This window comes from Nycticebus coucang, chromosome 1, assembly GCF_027406575.1.
Source record: "Nycticebus coucang isolate mNycCou1 chromosome 1, mNycCou1.pri, whole genome shotgun sequence".
Lineage (NCBI taxonomy): Eukaryota > Metazoa > Chordata > Mammalia > Primates > Lorisidae > Nycticebus > Nycticebus coucang.
This window is the reverse complement of record NC_069780.1, coordinates 112762722-112774938: the sequence shown is the minus strand read 5'-3', so window position 1 is coordinate 112774938 and position 12217 is coordinate 112762722. Positions and strand designations below refer to the sequence as shown.

At 39.6% G+C, this 12217-nt stretch overlaps 1 protein-coding gene and 1 non-coding gene across 12 annotated transcripts in view; both read right to left on the bottom strand.

Moving 5' to 3' along the window:
* MCTP1 (multiple C2 and transmembrane domain containing 1) overlaps nucleotides 1-12217 on the bottom strand; it is a 621784-nt gene that overhangs the window by 43472 nt on the left and 566095 nt on the right. The window lies entirely within an intron of this gene.
* Nucleotides 1191-1328, bottom strand: LOC128593188 (small nucleolar RNA SNORA5). The gene has a single exon (XR_008382279.1). It is a non-coding gene; the product is annotated as a small nucleolar RNA SNORA5 (small nucleolar RNA).

Sequence of the window (12217 nt, the reverse complement as noted above, 5' to 3'; positions counted from 1 at the left end):
AAGAAAATTATAGACCAATATCACTAATGAATATAGATAAAAATATTCAACAATATTCTAACAAACAGAATCCAGCAACACATAAAACAAATTATACATCATGACCAAATCGGTTTTATCCCAGGGTCTCAAGACTGGTTTAATATATGTAAATCTATAAGTATAATTCAGCACATAAACAAAGTTAAAAACAAAAATCATATGATTCTCTCAATTGATGCAGAAAAAGCTTTTGATAAGATCCAGCATCCCTTCATGATCAGAACACTTAAGAAAATTGGAATAGAAGGGACATTTCTTAAACTGATAGAAGCCATCCACAGCAAACACACAGCCAATATCATATTGAATGGAGTTAAATTGAAATCATTTCCACTCAGATCAGGAACCAGACAAGGCTGCCCATTGTCTCCACTGCTCTTTAACATTGTAATGTAAATTTTATCCACTGCAATTAGGGAAGAAAAGGTGATCAAGAGTATCCATATAGGGTCAGAAGAGATCAAACTTTCACTCTTCGCAGACGATATGATATCTGGAAACACCAGGGATTCTATTACAAAACTCTTAGAAGTGATCAAGGAATACAGCAGTGTCTCAGGTTAAAAAATCAACAATCATAAATCGGTAGCCTTTATATATACCAACAATAGTCAAGCTGAAAAAACAGTTAAGGACTCCATTCCATAAACAGTAGTGCCAAAGAAGATGAAATATTTGGGAGTTTATCTAACAAAGGACGTGAAAGATCTCTATAAAGAGAACTATGAAACTCTAAGAAAAGAAATAGCTGAAGATGTTAACAAATGGAAAAACATACCATCCTTATGGCTGGGAAGAATAAACATTGTTAAAATGTCCATACTACCCGAAGCAATATACAATTTTAATGCAATCCCTATTAAAGCTCCACTGTCATACTTTGTAGATCTTAAAAAAATAATACTTCATTTTATATGGAATCAAAAAACCTCGAATAGCCAAGACACTACTCAGAAATAAAAACAAAGCAGGAGGAATTACGCTACCAGACCTCAGACTATACTATAAATCGATAGTGATCAAAACAGCATAGTACGGGCACAAAAACAGAGAAGTAGATGTCTGGAACAGAATAGAGAACCAAGAGATGAATCCAACTACTTACTGTTCTTAGATCTTTTTTTTTTTTTTTTTTTTTTTTTTTTCCACAATGTCCATAGCCAAACTTATCCCTGGGTCCCAGGGGCAGGGGACTCAGGGCTTTGGAGCTACAGAGTTTACTGTGGCAGTCATCTGGGCCAGTACCCACTATGACAGATATGGGGACTGAATTTGACTTGACTGCAGCCGTTATTTGATCTTTGACAAGCCAATTAAAAACATTCAGTGGGGAGAAGATTCCCTATTTAACAAATGGTGCTGGGTGAACTGGCTGGCAACCTGTAGAAGACTGAAACAGGACCCACACCTTTCACTATTAACTAAGATAGACTCTCATTGGATTAAAGATTTAAACTTAAGACATGAAACTATAAAAATACTAGAAGAGAGTTCAGGGAAAACCCTTGAAGAAATTGGTCTGGGTGAGTATTTTATGAGGAAGACCCCCGGGCAATTGAAGCAACTTCAAAAATACACTACTGGGACCTGATCAAAATAAAAAGCTTCTGCACAGCCAAGAACACAGTAAGTAAAGCAAGCAGACAGCCCTCAGAGTGGGAGAAGATATTTGCAGGTTATGTCTCCAACAAAGGTTTAATAACCAGAATTCACAGAGAACTCAAACGTATAAGCAAGAACAGAACACGTGATCCCATTGCAGGCTGGGCAAGGGACTTGGAAGAGAAAATTCTCTGAAGAAGACAGGTGTACAGCCTACAGACATATCAAAAAATGCTCATTGTCTTTAATAATCAGACAAATGCAAATCAAAACTACTTTGAGATATCATCTAACTCTAGTAAGATTAGCTCATATAACAAAAACCCGAGACCAGAGATGTTGGCGTGGAGAAAAGGGAACACTTTTACACTGCTGTTGGGAATGCAAATTAATACATTCCTTTTGGAAAGATGTTTGGAGAACACTTAGAGATCTAAAAATAGATTCATTCAATCCTATAATTCCTCTACTAGGCATATACCCAGAAGACCAAAAATCACATCATAACAAAGATATTTGTACCAGGATGTTTACTGCAGCCCAATTCATAATTGCTAAGTCATGGAGAAAGCCCAAGTGCCCATCGATCTACGAATGGATTAATAAATTGTGGTATATGTACACCATGGAATATTATGTAGCCTTAAAGAAAGATGGAGACTTTACCTCTTTCATGTTGGTGGAGCTGGATGGATGGAGCTTGAACATATTCTTCTTAGTAAAGTATCTCAAGAATGGAAGAAAAAGTATCCAATGTACTCAGCCCTACTATGAAACTAATTTATGGCTTTCACATGAAAGCTATAACCCAGTTATAACCTAAGAATAGGGGGAAGGGGGAAAGGGAGGTGAGGGAGGGGGGGAGGTGCGTGGAGGGAGGGTGATTGGTGGGATTACACCTGTGGTGCATCTTACAAGGGTATATGTGAAACTTAGTAAGTAAATGTAGAATGTAAACGTCTTAACACAATAAATAAGAAAATGCCAGCAAGGCTATGTAAACCAGTGTGATGAAAATGTGTTAAATGGTCTATAAAATCAGTGTATGTGCCCCATGATCACATTAATGTACACAGCTGTGATTTAATAAAAAAAAAAACAAAGATGAATAAAATAGATAAACCTTTGGCAACCTAGCCAGGAAAAAAAGAGTAAAATCTCTAATTTCATCAATCAGAAATGGTAACAACAAAATAACAACAGACCCCTCAGAAATTCAAAAAATCCTTAACGAATACTACAAGAAACTCTACTCTCAGAAATATGAAAATCTGAAAGAAATCGACCAATACCTGGAAGTACGCCTCCTACCAAGACTTAGCCAGAATGAATTGGAAATGTTGAACAGGCCTATATCAAGTTTTGAAATAGAATCAACTATACAAAGTCTCCCTAAAAAGAAAAGCCCAGGACCAGATGGCTTTATGTCAGAATTCTACCAAACCTTTAAAAAAGAACTAGTACCTATATTACTAAACCTCTTTCAAAATATAGAAAAAGAAGGAATATTACCCAACACATTTTATGAAGCAAACATCACCTTGATCCCCAAACCAGGGAAAGACCCAACAAGAAAAGAAAATTATAGACCAATATCACTAATGACTATTGATGCTAAAATACTCAATAAGATCCTAACAAACAGAATCCAACAACACATCAAAAAAATGATACACCACGACCAAGTGGGATTTATCCCAGGGTCTCAAGTCTGGTTCAATATACGTAAATCTATAAATGTAATTCAGTACATAAACAAACTAAAAAATAAGGACCATGTGATTCTTTCAATTGATGCAGAAAAAGCTTTTGATAATATCCAGCATCCCTTCATGATCAGAACACTTAAGAAAATTGGTATAGAAGGGACATTTCTTAAACTAAAAGAGGCCATCTATAGCAAACCCACAGCCAATATTGTATTAAATGGAGTTAAATTGAAATCATTTCCACTTAGATCAGGAACCAGGCACAGTTGCCCATTGTCTTCATTGCTCTTTAACATTGTAATGGAAGTTTTAGCCATTGCAATTGGGGAACAAAAGGCAATCAAGGGTATCCACATAGGGTCAGAAGAGATCAAACTTTCACTCTTCGCAGATGATATGATCGTATATCTGGAAAACACTAGGGATTCTACTACAAAACTTTTAGAAGTGATCAAGGAATATAGCAATGTCTCAGGCTACAAAATCAACACCCATAAATGTGTAGCCTTTATATATACCAACAATAACCAAGCCAAACAAACAGTCAAGGACTCTATTCCTTTCACAGTAGTGCCAAAGAAGATGAAATATTTGGGAGTATACCTAACAAAGGACGTGAAAGATCTCTACAAAGAGAGATCTTTAAGAAAAGAAATAGCTGAAGATGTTAACAAATGGAAAAACATACCATGCTCATGGCTGGGAAGAATCAACATTATTAAAATGTCTATACTACCCAAAGCAATATATAATTTTAATGCAATTTCTATTAAAGCTCCATTGTCATATTTTAAAGATCTTGAAAAAATAATACTTCGGGGTTTTTTTTTGTTTGTTTGTTTGTTTGTTTTTTTGTAGCAACACAGTCTCACTTTACCGCCTTCGGTAGAGTGCCATGATGTCACAGGACTCACAGCAACCTCTAGTTCTTGGGCTTCTGCGATTCTCCTGCCTCAGCCTCCTGAGCAGCTGGGACTACAGGTGCCCGCCACAACGCCCGGCTATAATAATACTTCGTTTTATATGGAATCAGAAAAAACCTCGAATAGGCAAAACATTACTCAGCAATAAAAACACAGCAGGAGGAATCACGCTACCAGACCTGAAACTGTACTATAAATCGATAGTGATCAAAACAGCATGGTACAGACACAAAAACAGAGAAGTAGATGTCTGAAACAGAATAGAGAACCAAGAGATGAATCCAGCTACTTACTGTTATTTGATCTTTGACAAGCCAATTAAAAACATTCAGTGGGGAAATGATTCCCTGTTTAACAAATGGTGCTGGGTAAACTGGCTGGCAACCTGTAGAAGATTGAAACTGGACCCACACCTTTCACCATTAACTAAGATAGACTCTCACTGGATAAAAGATTTAAACTTAAAACATGAAACTATAAAAATACTTGAAGAAAGTGCAGGGAAAACTCTTGAAGGAATCGGCCTGGGTGAATATTTTATGAGGAGGACTCCCCAGGCAATTGAAGCAGTATCAAAAATACATTACTGGGATCTGATCAAACTAAAAAGCTTCTGCACAGCCAAGAACATAGTAAGTAAAGCAAGCATACAGCCCTCAGAATGGGAGAAAATATTTGCAGGTTATACCTCCGATAAAGGTCTAATAACCAGAATCCACAGAGAACTGAAACGTATTAGCAAGAAAAGAACACGTGACCCCATCTCAGGGTGGTCAAGGGACTTGAAGAGAAACTTCTCTAAAGAAGACAGACGCACAATCTACAAACACATGAAAAAAGCTCATCATCTTTAATCATCAGAAAAATGCAAATCAAAACTACTTTGAGATATCACCTAACCCCAGTAAGAGTAGCCCACATAACAAAATCCCAAAACCAGAGATGTTGGCATGGATGTGGAGAAAAGGGCACACTTCTACACTGCTGGTGGAACACACACTAATATGTTCCTTCTGGAAGGATGTTTGAAGAAATCCTTCCATTTTTGGAGACCTAAAAATAGACCTGCCATTCGATCCTATAATTCCTTTACTAGGTTTATACCCAGAAGACCAAAAATCACAATTTAACAAAGACATTGTACCAGAATGTTTATTGCAGCCCAATTCATAATTGCTAAGTCATGGAAGAAGCCCAAGTGCCCATTGACCCACGAGTGGAATAGCAAATTGTGGTACATGTATACCGTGGAATATTATGCAGCCTTAAAGAACGATGGAGACTTTACCTCTTTCATGCTTACATGGATGGAGCTGGATCCTTCTTAGCAAAGTATCTCAGGAATGGAAGAAAAAGTATCCAATGTACTCAGCCCTACTATGAAGCTAAATTATAGCTTTCACATGAAGGCTATAACCCAACTATTTACAAGACTATGAGAAAAGGGCCAAGGAAGGGGAAGGGAGGGGGGAGGTGAGGGTAGAGGGAGGGTAATGGGTGGGGCCACACCTATGGTGCCTCTTAGAATGGGTACAGGAGAAACTTACTAAAGGCAGAATATAAATGTCTACATACAATAACTAAGAAAATCCCATGAAGGCTACGTTGAACAATTTGATGAGAATATTTCAGATTGTATATGAAACCAGCACATTGTATCCCTTGATTGCACTAATGTACACATCTATGTTTTAACAATAATATATATATAAGGAAAAATACAGGCATTCCCTAGGTTATAGATGATCTGACTTATGGCATTCCACACTCACAAACCAGCTCCTAAGGATCCCTGTAAGGATAATTTATAATTAAGTCATTAAATTAATAATCTAGGGAGTAGTTTCCGCCACACATGCAAACACCCCACAGGGCACAGGGTGTGGGCAGCTCATTGGAGCAGCAGCTTTGCGCTAGAGGTTTATACCCAAGTATAAAGGTTGATCTCCTTGTCTACGTGGTCCCTTCTGCACAGCATCACTTTTAACCTTTTTTTTTTTTTTTTTTTTTGAGACAAGAGTCTCCCTTTGTCTCTTTGTCACCCTGGTTAGAGTGCCATGGCATTATAGCTCACAGCAACCTCAAACTCTTGGCTCAAGCATTCCTCTTGCCTTGGCCTCTTGATTAGCTGTGACTATAGATTCACACCACAGTGCCCGGCTATTTTTTTTTTTAGAGATGGGTTCTCCCTTTTGCTCAGGCTGCTCTTGAACTTGCGAGCTCAGGCAATCCACCTGCCTTGGCCTCCCAGAGTGCTAGGATTACAGGTGTGAGCCGCTGTACTTGGCCCAACCTTTAACTTTTTTATTTGATTTGTGAGTCTGTTTTTACCCTTATGACCATGCCTCCAAAGCAAAAGTTCTCTGCAAGTCCAGGCAAGCCTGCAGTGGAGAGAAAGATGCTTATGATGGAAACCAAAGTAGAAGTGGTTGGAGAAAGGCCAGACACCATCACAACATCACTCACTGGGAAAGCCCAGGGCTTCAGTCACTGTATTATCAGGACAATTACAAAAGATAAAGTGAGAATAATGGAACTCCTGAAAGGCAGTGCTCCAACAAAAACCTCAGTTATTGCTAAGCAGCGTCATGGAGTAGTTATTGAAATGGAAAGGTTGTTATTGATTTGGTTAGACGATCAAAATAAGTGTGACATTCCTACTAGCCTAGCATTGACGCAATGTTAGATGAGTGTTAACTTGTAATGTTCTTTTTCAAGTGTCTCCTATCTAAACCTTTCATATGAGTTTGTTTTTATGATCTGTTTGTTTGAATTAAAAGAGCACAATAATTTCTGTAACTTATTGTTATAGTACAGGGATATTATTTTAATGCAGTACTACACAGTATTATTATTACCCTATGAGCACTTATAGTATTGTTGTTGTGTTATTATTACCATACATGTACTATTCATCAGAGATCTGAGATCTTCTCAGGACGGTGTCTTGTCCCTAAGCCAGGGGCCACCTGTGCTGTATTAAGCTACCAGTCCCACTGACTAACTTGAGGAAGTGGTGTCTACGTTCCTTAAGGTCAGACTAAAGAAACTTCAATAGGGATCGTCTTCCTGTCTATTGTGTATCTATTTCAGACAATAATTCAGTCCCTGAAACTCTATGAACACCTGTTATTGTCCAGGCACCCTTGTGTGAGTGGGAGAGATACAGAGGTGAATAATGCCCAGATTCCTCCATAAGGGGAGCAGGTTAGGGAACAAACCCTGAGAGGCTCTCCAACGAGCTCTAGAATAGAGGCCTGGGGAGGAGGGGCAATGGCTGGTAGAAGCCGGACAGACTTCACAGAGAAAGCAAAAGGATTTTCTCATCTACCACACCAACCAGGAACAAGCATTTAATGAAAACATTAATGTAATGCAACGTTAAAAAAAATCTGGGAAGTCATTCCCTGGTTTGTCACTCCTATTATTTTTCTATAAATGGGATTAAGAAAGAATTGGCGATACCAAAGCTAACCCAATAGCTGTATTTGGAGACGCATTTAAAGTTGAGCTCATTAGTAAATCTGCAAATTTACATTCAATTCAATTAAAAAAACAACAAAGCTGCATTCTCAATATGCCAAGCACTGACTGCATGCTCAGGAGAGGGAGAACACAGTGGAGGAACAGAAGCCTTAGGAAGGTGAGATAAGGGAGAGTGTGAGAAATGCTTTATGACAGGTGCCAACAAGGAGCCATCAGGGACACAAACTGAGATGCCTGCGCAGGCGAGGCTGAGCTGGAGGGTCAGCCCGGGAGAGAGAGTCTCCAGGACTCTGCTCCCTGCAATTGCAGCCACGTGGGAACCCAGGCCCCATGCTGCCAGAACTTCCTATTTTTCAGAGAAGTTCAAAATCCAAATTTTTATGTGAGATCTGATTTTTTAAGATTATTTTAAATTCCTGTCCACTGCTGAATTCAGCTCATTAGCTGCCAGTGTGCAGCCTCTGTGCTCCCAAAATGCACAGAGAACGGGTGAGCAGGGGTGATGGGGCAACAGCATGAGGGTTAAGGACCCCACACAGAAGAGAAATGTTTCCCAGCCATGTCCCCTGCCCATGGTTCTGTTAGTTTGTGTAAGTCAACCGCCCAAGGGACTGTAACAAACTGGTCAACAAACAGAGGTGGTCAACAGGAGGAACTAGGCCTGCTGTGCTGGTAGTACAGGTGGTGCCTGTCCAGTCTATGGAAACTAGGTCCACTTAGGAGGTATGGGAAGTGGTCAGCTGTGGAGGCTCTACTGCACATAGCTTGAGAGGCATGTGGTCAGGAGGGAGTTAGGGTACAGCACATAGCCTGAGAGGCGTGTGGTTGGGAGGGAGTTAGGGTACTGCACATAGCCTGAGAGGCGTGTGGTCGGGAGGCAGTTAGGGTACTGCACATAGCCTGATAGGCATGTGGTGGGGAGGCAGTTAGGATACTGCACATAGCCTGAGAGGCATGTGGTCGGGAGGCAGTTAGGGTACTGCATATAGCCTGAGGGGAGAGAGGCAGGAATGCAGGTCTGAGGACCTGTGCACTGACCACTTCCCTATTGGGAGTAGCACACCCACAAGTGAACTAAATTTTTGCCCAAGTGGGTTTATTAGAATGTTCTCAGTGGGGATTCTAAAGCTATTCCAGAGCTGTAGAATCAGCTTTACTCAATGCATCTTCTAGCGTTTAGTTGCAAGTAATAGAAAACTTCACTAGCCACAGTTGAGGTGAGACAGTTAACTTAGAAGTCAGTGGCTGTTGGTGTTGTTTTAGGTCTTCAAGGACATCATCTGGACCACAAGAACTTCCTGTCTTTCCACTCCATCAACCTTTGTTTATTGCCCCATGATAGTTAACATGGTTGCCCCAGAGGGAAACACAAAGGTAAGTGAGAGGAGGGAGGATGGAACCAGCAATATCTGTTCTCTTTTATCAAGAAAGCAAAAGGCTTTTCCAGAAACTCCCAGAAAATGTCCTCTTCTAGCTCTTTAGACAGAACTATAATATATTAGAGGGCCGACCATAGATGCAATGAAATCTTAGAAAATGAGTATTGAGCCAGAATCCCTGTCATCATGCAGAGAGGCAGTCTCCATAGTGAGGGAAAGGCAGAGATGGATCAGTAGACAATTTACACCATCAGTCACAGTTTGGGAGCACTTCCTGACTCCCACTTCCTCTGAGTATTCAAATTACTCACAGCCTTGTATTAATTCATTCATGTCACTTACATGCCCTCCCAGATTTCAGACATAGCTCATGTTTTACTCATTTTCCCCTGTCTTTCAAGCTGTATACCCCAATAAGCGCTAAAGAATATATATGTATGTATATGCATATATATGAGTATACGTAAAATAATGCTTTGTAAGTAGTTATAGAAAGGAAAATAACATGAATTCATTTTTATATTTGTGTGTTACCTACCATTCTATTTTAAGCATGCTGGGTAAAGTAGACTTAAATAAAATTTCATTCCTTTTCTTTTTCTTCCCCCCCCCCCACTTTGGATCACTTACATCAAATTAGGTGAAATTTCCAAATTAGGTGGACTAAGAATAAATATATATATAAATAGAAAACATTTTTATAATCATAATGACAATGCAGGCAAAACTGAAATTCATCTAAAATGAAGATAATTTCCTGTTTCTTTGTCCTCTACTACATTCTGTACCATAAATACAGGGAAATTATTCTAGAAGTACTAATTCCCTCAAGTTCAGAACACATCAGTGTATCTCAACATACAGAAGAAACTCCCCACTTTCCTTGCTGCAGTGCTCAGAACTCTACAACCTTGTCCCGACCACCATTCTAACTCTGTCACTCACAACTCTTACGTAGAGACATTTTGCTTTGGCGAAATTCTTCTAAACACTGCCTGCTCAGTGCTTCTTGGGCATTCAGTTTCTCCCTGACCTTGAACATCTTCATGTCTTCTCTTAGCCTGTTTGAATCCGAATCTGACTCAGCCTTCAAGGGCTATAGCTCACGTATCAAGTTGACAATTAGCTAACGTGAGTTTCCAGCGTTCTTAAGGCTGGACATACAGTTTACTTTCAGCATACCTTCTGCCTGTTATGAATTTTGTTGCTCTAGTTGTCCAAGAATCACAGGCATGAACCACCATCCTTACCTTACTCAGTGGAGCACTGCAGCAGCTATTCTGTAATGGGAAACTGGTACAGTTCTGAGAGTAATCATACTCACCATTTAATTAACAATTATAGATGTCACCTGACATTTACTAGGGGGAACTGCATTAAAAACTATCATCTGATCCTTATCATCTTATGAACTACTGTTTGTATTTCCATTTTGCAGGTGATGAAGCAGAAGAACTATATCTTAGTTTCTAATCCAGAAATCAGTAAATTTTCTCTGTAAAGGACAAGATAGCACAATTTTATGTATCATAGGCTATTAGGTAGCAACTACTTCATGTGTTGAAAGCTACACAATCTGTGTTGTTACTAATCAACCCTGCTATTGAAAACATGAAAATAGCCATAGATGCTATGAAAATAAACGGGGATAGTCGTGTTCCAATAAAACTTTATAAGAACAGGCAACAGACTGTATGTGGCCTGTGGAATGTTGTCTGCTGACCTTTGTTCTAGTTGAAATAACTTATTTTCTCTTAGGCCAAGAGAGATAAGTCACTTGGTCTAGACTGAAGATCCAGAATCTTGCTCTTCAACTACTAACTGAATGGGGATAATTACTCTGTAATAAGTTAAGGTTCTGAGAATTTATAAGGCAGGTCTGTTACTATTGACAAATTATATCATTTGACCCAGATGATCAGATTCATGTATTCTACCTGCTGTGTCTTCCAAAAGAACTTTTAAACTTCACGTCCTTGTTTATCTTTCAGAGGAAAGCATTTTCCAGACTAGATAACCACAGGCCAGGACTTCACTATCAGCCAGTGGGGTTTGGTGATTATGAGAGGACTGAGACATCATCAGGACGGCAGTTCCTTGACAGGAGTCTGCAGAGCAGTTCTGGACACACACAGCTCCCTGCCAGCACTGCCTTGGCCTCCTATTTTATTAGGAACAAGTTAAATGGGGAGGTATGTCCTTTGTGGCTATAGGATAAAACCCCCGACTGCTTGACCTCCTTAATCCTGTGCTCTAAACTATTTAGTTCTGCATTGTTGACTTAAATTTGACTGTAAATAAAATTTCCGTGGGGCAAGCCATTATTTTCTGACCTTTGTTCCTTCTAATAGTAGCCTTGGAATGTCATGGAAAACATAGTTAACGTTCCCTTGCACACCTACTTGTGAGCACCACTATCGGCACTGTCTGTGCCTCTCGATCGTCTGAGGACTCTGTTATGATACTAATATCTTCCAAGAAGAATTTCTTGAGCCACAAGTTTTTGAGCTACATTTCTTGAGCTACATTTCTAGCTCTCTGTTGGGTCTTCAAACTGAACAGAAAATAAGAGAAACAAATTGAACCTAATACACTTACTCTCCCGGGTAAAGACAAGATGCTGTGACTTTGACCAGACACAGCAGACTAACCACAGCCGACTGGCCAGCCTCTGCAATAGTGCTGAATGCAATCGGAAGGCTGGGAGTTGATTTGACTCTGGAAGGTCAAGAAATGCAGTGATTTCTCATGCTTCTGGTGCACTTGTGGCCCTAGAGAAGGCATCCTCAAACTTTTTAAACAGGGGGCTAATTCACTGTCCCTCAGACCGTTGAAGGGCTGGACTATAGTTTAAAAAAAAACTATGAACAAATTCCCATGCACACTGCACATATCTTATTTTGAAGTAAAAAAACAAAATGGGAACAAATATAATCACACCACCTCATGTGGCCCGTGGGCCGCAGTTTGAGGACCCCTGCCCTAGAGCGTCCTTGTCCTTCACTTATGGAGCGACTTGGCACTGTGTTTTGATTTTGAGCATTTATGTCTATGTGCATTGTATTTAAATACATAG